The 14,529-nt window shown below is 54.2% G+C and overlaps 1 protein-coding gene across 2 annotated transcripts in view; it reads left to right on the forward strand.

Annotated features, from left to right (window-relative positions):
- GLCCI1 (glucocorticoid induced 1) overlaps positions 1–14,529 on the forward strand; it is a 142,337-nt gene that overhangs the window by 72,748 nt on the left and 55,060 nt on the right. The gene's annotated exons all lie outside the window — the stretch shown is intronic.

Genomic DNA, 14,529 nt, shown 5'->3' on the forward strand with positions numbered 1-14,529 from the left:
TGTCCTAGTAGTCCGTATGCTGGTGCAGGCATAGTGTGCTGGAGAGGAGGAGGGATGAGGCAGTGTATTGGAGAGGAGGAGGAGGGGATGGGGTGTAGTGTATTGGAGAGGAGGAGGGGAGGATAAGGCATAGTGTATTGGTGAGGAGGAGGGGGAGTGGGGTGTAGTGTATTGGAGAGGGGGGAATGAGGCGTATTGTATTGGAGGGAGGATGGGACATAGTATGCCGTAGCAAAAAGGAGGGTGGGTGAAGTATTATAGTGTATTGGAAAGAAGGAGGGGGGGGAGAGGCATAGTGTATTGGGGAAGAGGGGGGGGGTGAGGTGTAGTGTGCCGAGGAAGGGGGAAAGAGGCATAGTGTGTCGAATAGGAGGAGGGAAGGGTGGATGAGGCGTAGTGTGTCGGAGAGGAGGATTGGGGATGACGCGTAGTGTGCCGGAGAGGAGGGGGGATGAGGCGTAGTGTGCCGGAGAGGAGGAGGAGGAGGATTGGGTATGACGCGTAGTGTGCCGGAGAGGAGGGGGGATGAGGCGTACTGTACCGGAGCATATAGGGGAGGGGGGGGTATGAGGTGCTTCTTATATAGTCTTAGCGGTAGCAGAAAGGCAGATCAGAAATGAATGACATGTTTGTCTTGCAGAAGTCTTTAAAGGGAACCTGTCAGCAGAAATTTCGCCCAAAACCTAAAAGATTCCCCCTCTGCAGCTCCTGGGCTGCATTCTAGAAAGGTCCCTGTTATTATTGTGCCCCCTGTGAGACCAAAATAAAGACTTTATAAAGTGGTACCTTTCTTTGTCGCTCTATTGGGAGACCCAGACAATTGGGTGTATAGGCTATGCCTCCGGAGGCCGCACAAAGTATTACACTCAAAAGTGTTAAGCCCCTCCCCTTCTGCCTATACACCCCCCGTGCTCCCACGGGCTCCTCAGTTTTTTTGCTTTGTGCGAAGGAGGTCACACGCACAGCTCCACAGATTAGTCAGCAGCAGCTGCTGACTATGTCGGTTGGAAGAAAAGTGGGCCCATATAGGGCCCCCAGCATGCTCCCTTCTCACCCCACTCTTGTCGGCGGTGTTGTTAAGGTTGAGGTATCCATTGCGGGTACAGAGGCTGGAGCCCACATGCTGCTTTCCTTCCCCATCCCCCTCAGGGCTCTGGGTGAAGTGGGATCCTATCGGTCTCCAGGCACTGAGACCGTGCTTCATCCACAACTCCTGTGGAGCCTGCTGGATAGGAGCCGGGTACAGTTCAGGGACATGGCCCTGCTACGTGAAGGTACTCTGTATCCCTGTGGGGACCGCGCACGGCAACACCTCAGCTTTGCTGGGTGTGCTAGTGCACCGGGGACCGCGGCGCTGACCGGGTTAAACTGTGCCATTACACACTCAGCGTCGCTGAGTGTGTTTATATGTAGGGGCTACCGCGCTAACCGCCGCTGCCATGGGAAACTGCGGCGCGGCTGGGACTTGTAGTTCGCCGGGGACTTCGGCGTCGGCCGCGCTTTTACGGCGGCCACGCGTATACTCGAGTCCCCGGCTTGCTTGCGGCCTAGTTTCCCTTTCTCCCGCCCTCAGCCCTGACAGGCAGGGGAAGGGCGGGACGCTGCACGGAACGAGCAGCACTGAGGGCTGGAGTATGATTTCCATACTCCACCCCCCTCACTGTGCACAGTGTGAGCACCTCGGCCACGCCCACGGCTCCCTCCTCTCGTCAGGACGCCGGCAGCCATTCCTGTCAGCTCCTCCGACGCTGCAGAGAGGGATTAACCCTGGGAGACCCAGACACGGTCTCTGGTGGCCTCATAACCGCTTTAGGCGGATGGTAAGCAGCACCTGTGGTGCTAGCCCCATGGTGCTGTAGTGTATTGATACATTATTTGTTTTTAGTATATATTTTACACTGTATGAGCACAGTTCATTCTGGCTATATACCCTAGTGTGTTACTCAGGGAAAACAATAGCATGGCGCCCACAAAAGGCAGGGGTGCCAAAGCACAGGCTTATTATGCTGCCTGCGTCGCTTGTACGACCCAGCTGCCGGCAGGTTCCATTGACCCTCATTGTGTGCAATGTTCGGCCCCTGTGACACTTCTTCAGCCGGGGCCTCTGCTAAGAGGGGCCCAGGGGGAGCCACCTGTTGACACTGTCCTAGTGATGGGGACGGAGTTTGCAAAACTCTCTGAGACTATGACTAAGATACTAGAAGCCTTGCAGTCCAGGCCGGTATCTCAGCAAAGGGACTCTGTTGAATCATTGTTCCCTGGCCCCCCTCAGTTGGACCAACAATGTCCTCCCGGGGTATCTCATACATCCCAGACTGAGGGTTCTGACTTAGACCCCAGCCCCAGACCGACTAAGCGGGCTCGCTTAGAATTTCCCTCGACATCATATTGTTCAGGGTCTCAGCGGGGGGAATCTCTGGTTGATGATGCGGAGACAGCGGATCAGGATTCTGATCCTGAGGGCGCTCTCAATCTTAATACTCCAGACGGGGACGCCATAGTGAACGTTCTTTTCTTCGGCGCTCCATTGGGAGACCCAGACGATTGGGTGTATAGCTACTGCCTCCGGAGGCCACACAAAGTATTACACTAAAAAGTGTAAGGCCCCTCCCCTTCTGCATATACACCCCCCGTGGATCACGGGCTGCTTCAGTTTTATGCTTTGTGCGAAGGAGGTCAGACATCCACGCATAGCTCCACTGTTTTTAGTCAGCAGCAGCTGCTGACTATGTCGGATGGAAGAAAAGAGGGCCCATACTAGGGCCCCCAGCATGCTCCCTTCTCACCCCACTTTTGTCGGGTGTTTGTTAAGGTTGAGGTACCCATTGCGGGTACGGAGGCTGGAGCCCACATGCTGTTTTCCTTCCCCATCCCCCCTCGGGGCTCTGGGTGAAGTGGGATCTTACCGGTCTCCAGGCACTGGGACCGGGCTCCATCCACAGACCCAGAGAACCTGCTGGATATGGAGCGGAGTATCGTCAGGGACAGGGCCCTGCTACATTAAGGTACTCTGTGTCTCCGTACACATCGCGCACACACACACCAGCATTGCTGGGAGTGCTAGTGCGCCGGGGACAACAGCGCGGAGCGCTTGTGCTATTATTCACTGCAGCTTAGCTGAGTGAATTTATGTGTTAGAAACTGCCGCGCCGGCCGCTGCGGGGTGTTTTACACTGTGGCGCGGCTGGGACTTGTGGTGCGCCGGGGACTTCCGCGCTGGCCGTGCATAGGACGGCCGCGCTTATTACTCGAGTCCCCGGCTTTGCGGCCTAGTTTTCACTTCGTTCCCGCCCCCAGCCCTGCCAGTCAGGGGAGGGGCGGGACGCTGTACAGACAGTCAGCGCCGAGAGCTGGAGTCTGCTTTGCATTCTCCAGCCCCCTTCACTGGACACAGTGGGACGCCAGTTTCCCGCTCTTGTCTGGGGCACGCCCACGGCCCGCCCCTCTTCACAAGACGCCGGCAGCCATTCCTGCACGCAGTCTGGGCTGGAGAAGGGAGACAAGCTCTGGGCAACCAGTCACAGGATTCGGGCGACCACACACCCGCCTTTGGGCGGGCGGTAAGCAGCACCTGAAGTGCTGACCCCATTAATGCCATTTGTACTTTATGCCTAGATGGCTAGACTACAGCAGCAAAAAGCAAGGGTGCTAAGGCACAGGCTTCTAGGCTGCTTGTATTGCATGTGCTGAAGTGTTCATTTGTACTTAATGCTGGTATACACTGCACTGTACGGTCGCTATTCTTGGCTATATACTCCTAGATGGCTGGACAACAGCAGCAAAAAAGCAAGGGTGCTAAGGCACAGGCTTTCTATGCTGCTTGTACTGCATGTGCTGAAGTGTTCATTTGTACTTTCTGCTTGTATGCTATACATTGCACTGTACGGTCGCTATTCTTGGCTATATGCTTCTCGATGGCTAGACAACAGCAGCAAAAAAGAAAGGGTGCCAAGGCACAGGCTTTCTATGCTGCTTGTACTGCACGTGATACTGTTCCACACGGCAGGTTCCACTGTCCCCATTGTGTGCAATGCTCCCCTGTAGCACTTGGTCAGCCGGGGTCTCTGCTAGAGGTGGCCAAAGGAACCACCTGTGAACCCTGTCCAGGGACAGGGACGGAGTTGCAGTTTCGGCTGATAGGTCTGTGACTGTGACTAACATCTTAGAGACTTTGCAGTCCAGACGGACCATGGGCAATGTTGATACGCCCTCATTTGGAACAAATCAGTGCTCCGGGGGGGTCCCATGCATCCCAGGGCGCAGGCTCTGTCACGGACGACAGTCCCAGACAGTCTAAGCGAGCTCGCTGGGAGCGGCACTCGGCTTCATCACTGGTTAGGGTCCCAGCGGGACTCTCTGTATGATGAGGCAGACGTAGCTGATCAGGACTCTGATCCTGAGACCGCTCTCAATCCGGATACTCCGGATGGTGACGCCATAGTGAATGATCTTCTAGCGTCCATCAAGGGAATGTTGGATATTTCTCCCTCAGCTCCTCCGGTGGAGGAGTCAGCTTCACAGCAGGAGAAATCCCTTTTCAGTATCTCAAGCGTATATTGAGTACTTTTCTGGCCACTCTGACTTCAGAGAAGCAATCCGGAAACACCACACTTATCCAGATAAGCGTTCTCCAATCGTATTAAGGATACACGTTATCCTTTTTTCTCCCTGACGTGGTCAAGCGCTGGACCCAGTGTCCAAAGGTGGATTCCCCTATCTCCAGACTTGCGGCTAGATCCATAGTTGCAGTGGAAGATGGGACTTCACTTAAAGATGCCATTGACAGACAGATGGTCCTCTGGTTGAATTCTGTCTATGAAGCTATCGGCGTGTCGGTTGCTCCGGCATTCGCAGCCGTATGGGCATTCCAAGCTTTTTCAGCTGGTCTTGCGCACGTGGACACTGTCACATGTACATCTGTGCCGCAGATGGCGTCCTTAACCTCGCAATGTCTGCATTGCGACTTACGCTATTAATGCTGTCCTGCACTCTACGAGCCGTACGTCAGTGGCGTCCGCCAACTCCGTGGTTTTACGCAGAGCCTTGTGGTTGAGGGAATGGAAAGCAGATTCTGCTTCCAAAAAAGTGCTTAACCAGTTTGCCGTTATCTGGTGACAGACTGTTTGGTGAGCGATTGGATGAAATCATTAAACAGTCCAAGGGTAAGGACTCTTCCTTACACCAGCCCCGGTCAAACCACACCCAACAGAGGAAGGGACAGTCGAGGTTTCGGTCCTTCCCAGGCTCGGGCAGGTCCCAATTGTCCTCGTCCAAAAGGACTCAAAAAGCTCAGAGAGGCGCAGATTCCTGGCAGGCTCAATGACGCCCAAGGAAGGCAGCCGGAGGAACCGCTACCAAGGCGGTTTCCTCATGACGTTCAGCTCTCTCTCTCTGCATCCGCGGTCGGTGGCAGACTCTCCCGCTTTGGCGACTTTTAGCTGCCACAGGTCAAAGACCGGTGGGTGAGAGACATTTTGTCTCACGTGTACAAGATAGAGTTCTGTTCTCGTCCTCCGACTAGATTTTCAGAACTTCCTCACCTCCCGACCGAGCCGATGCTCTTCTGCAGGCAGAAGGAGTGGTAATCCCTGTTCCTCCTCAGGACCAAGATACGGTTTTTACTCCAATCTGGTTGTGGTACCAAAAAACGACGGCTCTTCCGTTCCGTTTTGGACCTAAACCTGCTCAACAAGCACGTGAAAACCAGGCGGTTCCGGATGGAATCCCTCCGCTCCGTCATTGCCTCCATATCTCAAGGAGATTTCCTAGCGTCAATAGACATCAGGATGCTTATCTCCACGTGCCGATTGCTCCAGAGCACCGGTGTTGGCTACGATTCGTTATTGAAGACGAGCATCTTCAGTTCGTAGCCCTGCCCTTCGGTCTGGCGACAGCCCCACGGCTTTTCACCAAGTTCATGGCAGCAGTGGGAGTAGTCCTGCACTCTCAGGGTCACTCTGTGATCCCTTACTTGGACGATCTACTTGTCAAGGCACCCTCTCAAGAGGCATGCCAACCCAGCCTGAACGTGGCGCTGGAGACTCTCCAGAGTTTCGGGTGGATCATAAACTTTTCAAAGTTAAATCTGACACCTACCCAATCGCTGACATATCTTGGCATGGAGCTTCACACTCAGCGATAGTGCAGCTCCCGCTGGACATACAGCGTTCACTACAGACGGGGGTGCAGTCTCTCCTTCACGGCCAGTCACACCCCTTAAGACGCCTCATGCAGAGGCAGTCCTTTTCGCGCAGTTTCATCTGCGTCCACTTCTATAGGACATTCTTCACCAATGGGATGGGAAGTCAACGTCCCTAGACAGGAACGTACCCCTTTCTCAGACGGGCAAGGACTCTCTTCAGAGGAGTCCACCCCTCAGATCAATGTTCTGGAAATCTGGGCAGGGTATCTTGCCCTGCAAGCCTTCCAGCAGAGGCCGGAAGGCAAACAGATCCGAATTCAGCCGGACAACTTCGCAGCGGTGGCATACATCAACCACCAAGGCGGAACACGCAGTCGGCAAGCCTCCCAGGAAGTCCGGCGGATTCTGATGTGGGTGGAAGACAGAGCATACACCATATCCGCAGTTCACATCCCGGGCGTAGAAAACTGGGAAGCAGACTTCCTCAGTCGCCAGCGCATGGACGCAGGGGAATGGTCTCTGCACCCGGACGGGTCTCAAGAAATCTGTAGCCGCTGGGGGAGGCCGGACGTCGACCTAAGGGCGTCTCGGCACAACAACAAGGGCCCGATTTTCATGGCGCGGTCTCACGATCAAAGAGCTCTGGCGGCAGGCGCCTTAGTTCAGGATTGGTCGCAGTTCCAGCTACCCTATGTGTTTCCCCCTCTGACACTGTTGCCCAGAGGGCTACGCAAGATCAGCTCCGATTGCCGCCGCGCCATCCTCGTCGCCCCAGACTGGCCGAGGAGGTCGTGGTACCTGCATCTGTGGCATCTCACGGTCGGCCAACCGTGGGCACTACCAGACCGGCCAGACTTACTGTCCCAAGGGCCGTTTTTTCCATCTGAATTCTACAGCCCTGAACCTGACTGGTGGCTATTGAGTCCTGGATCCTAGCGTCTTCAGGATTATCTCAAGACGTCATTGTCACCATGAGACGGGCTAGGAAGCCGACGTCTGCCGAGATCCACCACAAGACGTGGAAGATATTCTTATCTTAGTGCTCTGCTCAGGGAGTGTCTCCCTGGACATTTGCATTGCCTACTTTTCCTTCCTTCCTGCAATCTGGTTTGGGAAAAGGTTTGTCGCTCGGCTCCCTTAACGGACGAGTCCCAGCGCTGTCTGTATTCTTTCAGAAGCGCATAGGGCGACTTCCTCAGGTACGCACGTTCCTGCAGGGGGTTTGTCACATTGTCCCTCCGTACAAGAGGCCGTTAGACCCATGGGATCTGAACAGGGTACTAATTGCTCTCCAGGAGCCGCCCTTTGAGCCTCTGAGGGATGTTTCACTTTCTCGACTTTCACAGAAAGTGGCCTTTTTGGTAGCGGTCACGTCTCTTCAGAGAGTGTCCGAGCTCGCAGCGCGGTCATCCAAAGCTCCCTTCTTGGTGTTTCACCAAGACAAGGTAGCGCTGCGCCTGATTCCGGGGTTTCTCCCTAAGGTGGTATCCCCCTTTTCATCTCAGTCAGGATATCTCCTTACCTTCCTTTTGTCCTCATCCAGTTCATCGATATGAATTGGATTTGTATTTGTTAGATCTGATGAGAGCACTCAGAATCTACATTTCCCGCACGGCGCCCCTGCGCCGCTCGGATGCACCCTTTGTACTTGTCGCTGGTCAGCGCAAAGGGTCGCAGGCTTCCAAATCCACCCTGGCTCGATGGATCAAGGAACCAATTCTTGAAGCCTACCGTTCTGCTGGGCTTCCGGTTCCATCAGGGCCGAAGGCCCATTCTACCAGAGCCGTGGGTGCGTCCTGGACATTACGGCACCAGGCTACGGCGAGTCTGCACACCTTCACCAAGCGTTATCAGGTGCATGCCTACGCTTAGGCGGATGCCAGCCTAAGTAGAAGAGTCCTGCAGGCGGCGGTTGCCTCCATGTAGGGAAGGGCTGTTTTTACAGTCCAAACTTGAGGTATTAATTTACCCACCCAGGGACTGCTTTTGGACGTCCCAATCGTCTGGGTCTCCCAATGGAGCGCCGAAGAAGAAGGGAATTTTGTTACTTACCGTAAATTCCTTTTCTTCTAGCTCCAATTGGGAGACCCAGCACCCGCCCCTGTTCCTTCGAGATTTTTTGGTTGTTCGGGTACACATGTTGTTCATGTTGAATGGTTTCAGTTCTCCGATGTTCCTTCGGATTGAATTGTTTAACCAGTTATTGGCTTTCCTCCTTCTTGCTTTTGCACTAAAACTGAAGCAGCCCGTGATCCACGGGGGGTGTATATGCAGAAGGGGAGGGGCCTTACACTTTTTAGTGTAATACTTTGTGTGGCCTCCGGAGGCAGTAGCTATACACCCAATCGTCTGGGTCTCCCAATTGGAGCTAGAAGAAAAGGAATTTACGGTAAGTAACAAAATTCCCTTCATTGCGTCCATCGATCAAATGCTGGATATTTCTCCCTCAGCTCCTCCGGCGGAGGAGTCAGCTTCTCTTACACCGAGTATGTTTCTGGACCACTCTGATTTCAGAGAGGCAGTCCAGATTCATCATGCTTGTCCAGATAAGCGGTTTTCTAAGCGCCTTAAGGATACACGTTATCCTTTTCCCCCTGACGTGGTTAAAGGTTGGACTCAGTGTCCCAAAGTGGATCCTCCAATCTCCAGACTGGCGGCTAGATCCATTCTTGCAGTGGACGAGGGGGCCTCGCTCAAGGATGCCACTGACAGGCAGATGGAGCTCTGGTTGAAATCCATCTATGAAGCTATCGGCGCTTCTTTTGCCCCAGCATTCGCAGCCGTATGGGCGCTACAAGCTATCTCAGCAGGTCAAGCGCAAATTGAAGCAGCCACATGCACGGCCGCGCCACAAGTGGCACCCATTACCACCCAGACCTCGGCAATTGCGTCTTACGCTATTATTGCTGTCCTGGACTCTGCGAGCCGTACGGCGGTCGCGGCCGCCAATTCGGTGGTACTCCGCAGGGCCTTGTGGCTACGGGAATGGAAGGCAGATTCTGCTTCCAAAAAAGCGCTTAACCAGTTTGCCAATTTCTGGCGACAGGCTGTTTGGCGAGCGTCTGGATGAAATCATCACACAATCCAAGGGAAAGGATACATCCTTACCCCAGTCCAAACAGGACATACCCCAACAGAGGAGAGGGCAGTCGAGGTTTCGGTCCTTTCAGGGCGGGGCAGGTCCCAATTCTCCTCGTCCAAAAGGTCTCAGAAAGAACAAAGGAACTCTCAGGCATGGCGGTCTAAGTCACGTCCTTAAAAGGCCACCGGAGGCACCGCTAACAAAGCGGCTTCCTCATGACTTCGACCTCCTCTAGTAGCATCCTCGGTCGGTGGCAGGCTCTCCCGCTTTTGCGACACCTGGCTGCCACAAATAAAAGACCGCTGGGTGAGAGACATTCTGTCTCACGGTTACAAGATTGAGTTCACCTCTCGTCCCCCGACTCGATTCTTCAGGTCATTCCCGCCTCCCTAGCGAGCCGAGGCTCTTCTGCAGGCGCTGTGCACTCTGAAGGCAGAAGGAGTGGTGATCCCGGTTCCTCTTCAGCAACTGAGCCACGGTTTTTTACTCCATCTTGTTTGTGGTCCCAAAGGAGGACGGGTCTTTCCGCCCGGTCCTGGACCTGAAACTGCTCAACAAACATGTAAAACCAGACGGTTCAGGATGGAATCCCTCCGCTCCGTCATCGCTTCAATGTCCCAAGGAGATTTCCTTGCATCGATCGATATCAAAGATGCTTATCTCCACGTACCGATTGCTCCAGAGCCAGCGCTTCTTGCGCTTCGCCATAGGAAACGAACACCTGCAATTCGTGGCACTGCCGTTCGGCCTGGCAACAGCCCCACGGGTTTTTACCAAGGTTATGGCTACTGTAGTAGCGCTCCTACACTCGCAGGGTCACTCGGTGATCCCGTACTTGGATGCTGATCAAGGCACCCTCTCAAGAGGCATGCCAACGCATCCTCGACGCTTCCCTGGAGACTCTCCATGGTGTCGGGTGGATCATCAATTTTCCAAAGTCAAATATGACACCGGCCCAATCGCTGACATATCTTGGCATGGAGTTTCATACCCTCTCAGCGATAGTGAAGCTTCCGCTGTTCAAGCAGTAGGCACTACAGAAAGGGGTACAATCTCTCCTTCAAGGCCAGTCACACCCCTTGAGGCGCCTCATGCACTTCCTGGGGAAGATGGTGGCAGCAATGGAGGCAGTCCCTTTCGCGCAGTTTCACCTGCGTCCCCTTCAATGGGACATCCTACGCAAATGGGACAGGAAGCCATCGTCCCTCGACAGGACCGTCTCCCTCTCTCAGGCGACCAAAGCTTCCCTTCGGTGGTGGCTTCTTCCCACTTCGTTATCGAAGGGGAAATCCTTCCTACCCCCATCCTGGGAAGTAGTCACGACGGACGCGAGTCTGTCAGGGTGGGGAGCGATTTTTTTTTTTTTTTTTTTTTTTTTTTTTTTTTTTTTTTTTTTTTTTTTCCCCCACCACAGGGCTCAGGGTACGTGGACCCAGCAAGAGTCCTCGCTTCAGATCAACGTTCTGGAAATACGGGCAGTGTATCTTGCCCAGAAAGCGTTCCAGCAGTGGCTGGAGGGCAAGCAGATCCGAATTCAGTCGGACAATTCCACAGCGGTGGCATACATCAACCACCAAGGCGGCACACGCAGCCGGCAAGCCTTCCAGGAAGTCCTGCGGATTTTGATGTGGGTGGAAGCCACGGCATCCACCATATCCGCAGTTCACACCCCAGGCGTGGAAAACTGGGAAGCAGATTATCTCAGTTGCCAGGGCATGGACGCAGGGGAATGGTCCCTTCACACGGACGTGTTTCAGGGGATCCGTTGCTGCTGGGGGGTGCCGGACGTCGACCTCATGGCGTCCCGGCACAACAACAAGGTACCAGTGTTCATGGCACGGTCTCAAGATCCCAGAGCTCTGGCGGCAGACGCCTTAGTTCAGGATGGTCGCAGTTTCAGCTCCCTTATGTGTTTCCTCCGCTGGCACTGTTGCCCAGAGTGTTACGCAAGATCAGGACCGACTGCCGCCGCGCCATCCTCGTCGCTCCCTGGCCTTTTGACTTGACCACTTTTCTGTCCTTCCTTCAATCTGGACTGGAAAAGGGTTTGTCGCTCGGCTCCCTTAAGGGACAAGTCTCAGCGCTCTCTGTGTTTTTCCAGAAGCGCCTAGCCAGACTTCCACAGGTACGCACGTTCCTGCAGGGGGTTTGTCACATCGTTCCTCCTTACAAGCGGCCGTTAGAACCCTGGGATCTCAACAGGGTTCTGATGGTTCTTCAGAAACCACCATTCGAGCCAATGAGAGATATTTCCCTCTCACGACTTTCGCAGAAAGTGGTTTTTCTAGTAGCAGTCACTTCTCTTCGGAGAGTGTCTGAGCTAGCAGCATTGTCGTGCAAAGCCCCTTTCCTGGTGTTTCACCAGGACAAGATGGTTCTACGTCCGGTTCCGGATTTTCTCCCTAAGGTGGTATCCTCCTTTCATCTTAATCAGGATTTCTTCGGCGCTCCATTGGGAGACCCAGATGATTGGGTGTATAGCTACTGCCTCCGGAGGCCACACAAAGCATTACACTAAAAAGTGTAAGGCCCCTCCCCTTCTGGCTATACACCCCCCGTGGGATCACGGGCTTGCTCAGTTTTCAAGCTTTGTGCGAAGGAGGTCAGACATCCACGCATAGCTCCACTGTTTTTAGTCAGCAGCAGCTGCTGACTATGTCGGATGGAAGAAAAGTGGGCCCATATGGGGCCCCCAGCATGCTCCCTTCTCACCCCACTTTTGTCGGGTGTTTGTTAAGGTTGAGGTACCCATTGCGGGTACGGAGGCTGGAGCCCACATGCTGTTTTCCTTCCCCATCCCCCCTCAGGGCTCTGGGTGAAGTGGGATCTTACAGGTCTCCAGGCACTGAGACCGGGCTCCATCCACAGACCCAGAGAACCTGCTGGATATGGAGCTGAGTATCGTCAGGGACAGGGCCCTGCTTTCTACGGCCCTGAACCTGACTGTATGGCCTTTGAGTCCTGAATCCTAGCGTCTTCAGGATTATCTCAGGACGTCATTGCCACCATGAGACAAGGCGGTCTCCTCATGACTTTAAGCTCTCTCTCTCCGCATCCGCGGTTGGTGGCAGACTCTCTCGCCTTGGCGACATTTAGCTGCCACAGGTCACAGACCGGTGGGTGAGAGACATTCTGTCTCACGTGTACAGGATAGAGTTCTGTTCTCGGCCTCCGGCTCGATTCTTCAGAACTTCCCCACCTACCCACCGAGCCGATGCTCTTCTGCAGGCAGAAGGAGTGGTAATTCCTGTTCCTCTTCAGGAACAAGACACGGTTTTTCCTCCAATCTGATTGTGGGGGACCTAAAACTGCTCAACAAGCACGTGAAGGCCAGGCGGTTCCGGATGGCATCCCTCCGCTCCGTCATTGCCTCAATGTCTCAAGGAGATTTCCTAGCATCAATAGACATCAGGATGCTTATCTCCACGTGCCGATTGCTCCAGAGCACCAACGTTTGCTACGTTTCGTTATTGAAGACGAGCATCTTCAGTTCGTAACCCTGCCCTTCGGTCTGGCGACAGCCCTACGGGTTTTCACCAAGTTCAGGGCAGCAGTGGGAGCAGTCCTGCACTCTCAGGGTCACTCGGTGATCCTTCCTTGGACGGTCGACTTGTCAAGGCACCCTCTCAAGAGGCATGCCAACACAGCCTGAGCGTAGCGCTGGAGACTCTCCAGAGTTTCGGGTGGATCATCAACTTCTCAAGGTTAAATCTGACACCGACCCAATCGCTGACATATCTGGGCATGGAGTGTCACGCTCCCTCAGTGCAGTCTCTCCTTCACGGCCAGTCACACCCCTTAACACGCCTCATGCAGAGGCAGTCACTTTCGCGCAGTTTCATCTGCGTCCACTCCAATGTGGCATTCTTTGCCAATGGGATGGGAAGTCGACGTCCCTAGAAGGAACGTCCCCCTTCTCAGACGGTCAAGGACTCTCTTCAGAGGAGTCCATCCTTCAAATCAATGTGCTGGAAATCTGGGCAGTGTATCTTGCCCTGCAAGCCTTCCAGCCGTGGCTGGAAAGCACACACATCCGAATTCAGTCGGACAACTCCACAGCGGTGGCATACATCTACCACCAAGGCGGAACACGCAGTCGGCAAGCCTCCCAGGAAGTCCGGCGGAGTCTGATGGGGGTGGAAGACAGAGCATCCACCATATCCGCAGTTCACATCCCGGGCGCAGAAAACTGGGAAGCAGACTTCCTCAGTTGCCAGGGTATGGACGCAGGGGAAGGGTATCTTCACCCGGACGGTTTTCAGGAAATCTGTCAACGCTGGGGGATGCTGAACGTCGACCTAATAGCGTCTCGGCACAACAACAAGGTTCCGATTTTCATGGCGCGGTATCACGATCAAAGAGCTCTGGCGGCAGACGCCTTAGTTCAGGTTTGGTCGCAGTTCCAGCTACCTATGTGTTTCCCCCTCTGACACTGCTGCCCAGAGGGCTACGCAACATCAGGTCCGTTTGCCGCCGCGCCATCCTCATCGCCACAGACTGGCCGAGGAGGTCGTAGTCCCCGGATCTGTGGCATCTCACGGTCTGCCAACCGTGGGCACTACCAGCCCGGCCAGACTTACTGTCCCAAGGGCCGTTTTTTCCAGAAAACCGACGTCTGCCAAGATCTACCACAGGATGTGGAGGATATTCTTCTTTTAATGCTCTGCTCAGGGAGTGTCTCCCTGCCCATTTGCATTCCCTACTTTTCCTTCCTTCCTGCAATCTGGTTTAGAAAAAGGTTGTCACTCGGCTCCCTTAAAGGACAAGTCTCAGCGCTATCTGTATTCTTCAGAAGCGCCTAGCACCACTTCCTCAGGTACACACGTTCCTGCAGGAGGTTTGTCACATTGTCCCTCTGTACAAACGGCCGTTGGACCCATGGGATCTGAACAGGGTACTAATTAATTGCTCTCCAGAAGCCGCCCTTCGGGCCTCTGAGAGATGTTTCACTCTCTCGACTTTCCCAGAAAGAGGCCTTTCTGGTAGCGGTCACGTCTCTTAGGAGAGTGTCCGAGCTAGCAGCGCTGTCATCCAAAAGCTTCCTTCCTGGTGTTTCACCAAGGCAAGGCAGTGCTGCGCCCGATTCCGGAGTTCTCCCTAAGGTGGTATCCCCCTTTCATCTCAATCAGGATATCTCCTTACCTTCCTTTTGCCTCATCCATTTCATCGATATGAAATGGATTTGCATTTGTTGGATCTGGTGAGAGCACTCAGAATCTACATTTCCCGCACGGCGCCTCTGCGCCGCTCGGATGCACTCTCTGTGCTTGTCGCTAATCAGCGTAAAGAGTCGCAGGCTTCCAAA

The sequence above is a fragment of the Anomaloglossus baeobatrachus genome, chromosome 6 (genome assembly GCF_048569485.1).
Source record: "Anomaloglossus baeobatrachus isolate aAnoBae1 chromosome 6, aAnoBae1.hap1, whole genome shotgun sequence".
NCBI classification, from domain to species: domain Eukaryota; kingdom Metazoa; phylum Chordata; class Amphibia; order Anura; family Aromobatidae; genus Anomaloglossus; species Anomaloglossus baeobatrachus.